Source organism: Tupaia chinensis, unplaced genomic scaffold (assembly GCF_000334495.1).
Source record: "Tupaia chinensis unplaced genomic scaffold, TupChi_1.0 Scaffold000159_1, whole genome shotgun sequence".
Taxonomy (NCBI): domain Eukaryota; kingdom Metazoa; phylum Chordata; class Mammalia; order Scandentia; family Tupaiidae; genus Tupaia; species Tupaia belangeri.
Genome location: NW_006159630.1, coordinates 3,431,048 through 3,432,907, shown reverse-complemented (window position 1 = coordinate 3,432,907; position 1,860 = coordinate 3,431,048).

Genomic DNA, 1,860 nt, shown 5'->3' with positions numbered 1-1,860 from the left:
GGGCGGGGGAGGACGCAGGTCCCCCCCCCCCCAGCCACATCAGGGTGACAGGAGGGGAGCCAAGACAGGGTCTTCCAGGACCCCCGGCCCTTGAGGTTGTGAGGGAGTCACCCATGACACCTCCACAGGGGTCACTGAGGGCCCTCTTTTGGGGAGCTCCTGGAGGGCTGTGGTGTCACCCAACAACACTAGGCTTCACCCTGTCGGCCTTCTGCGAGACAGGTGGGACAGGGCAGGGTGTCTCGTCCTGCTGCCAGGGGACAGTGAGGGTGTGGCTGTCCGGGCAGAGATGAGTCATCCTCCCCCGTGTCTTGCCACTCGCCCCCCCACACCCACTTTTAGCTCAAGTGTGGCCAAGGAGGGGCGATTCCTTACCTAGAACACACGGGCCACAACAACTACCTCTGCAAATGGAAACAAAAACAGTCCTAGAGACAGCTTGTCCGCTCCTTAGACCGTGGCTGCCAGTGCGTCAGGAAGGCATTGGCTGCTCGATGGGGGTCGCTCCAGGCTGGCAGCTTTAAACCCGGGACCCTTTCCGTCTCCCTGGACAGGGACGGTGCCACAGGGACCAACGGGTGCCCCCAGCTCCCTGTGCTGTGCAACACTGAGCACCAACTCCAACCCTGGCACCAGGGAGGAGTACGGCACAGGTCCCCAAGTCCCTGTCGTTGGCTCGGGAATGACAGCAGCCCTCTGACCCCGACTTCTTACCCACAGTGGGCTTCGACTGCATCGCCGAGTGGCTTTGCAACCCTAACCCACGACGTTCCGGAAGCAGACAACACGGCCCAGGCCACAGTCACACTTTCCGTACCGGAAGTGGAAAAGCCATGTCGGACCTGGGGGAAGCCGTGATGGAAATGTGGGACAGAAGGTTCCTTGCTGAAACCACTAACAACTTACTAAAATCAAAAAGCAAGACCAGCAAGCCCAGTGGGCGCACTCGCTGGCACCCATCGGCACCAATGTGGTAGGTGCGCGAGCTTCGTGTGCTCCGGGGGGCCTGGCGCGGGGCTGCAGGGACGCCCTCAGCACGCCCCCTTACTGCCTGACTCCCCCTCCAAGCTGGTGCTGGGGTGCGGGTCTCCTGCTTGTCGCCAGTGACTGGAGCTCAGTGTCTGTCACTTGTCAATGACGAACATTACAAAGGCAAGCCATCCTTTCCCGGGAAGAGGCGGAAACAAGAACCCAGCTGCGGTGTTCACAACCGCCAAAGCCTTCTCTTTTCAAATCAGTGCCGGAACCTGGGATTAATTCCCAAAAGCATTTTTGATACCTGACCTTCTGAGGTCAATGCACTAAGGATTTTGGTCTCTTTGGAAACAAGCACAACACAGAAGCAGCTATGGCCCTGGAGAAAAGGCTGACAGAGTCACGGGACCGAGTGCCCTGCGGTGGGGATCAGCAGGTGACCTCTCCCCCCACACGGGAGAAGGCGGCAAGAGCTTTCAGGAGACAAGTTTCAGCCTTCTCACAGTTAACACGGGACCAAGCACGACAGTCCCCATCACTGTATGTCCATGATAAAGGTGGGGACAAGCCCAGGGAGCAGGCAGGTCGCTGAGAGGGTTGGGGTACAGGAGAGCGAAGTGGCACGCAGGTGGAAGACAGTGGGCAGCAAATACCTGGGTCTCGGATGTGGGTGGTGTCTCCCACAGTGAACAGAGATGTTCACTGCATCGTCTGCAAAATACAGACGCGCTAACAAGGCCGTTCCCGGCTAGTGATGCGACATGTCCTGACGGACAATGCTGGCCCCTGTCAGGCGCTGAGGAACGTGGGCGGGGGGAGGGAAGCAGGCGGGAGGCCCAGGCCGAATCCAGCCTATGCTGCCTTGGCCGAGGCTACTGGGAACCC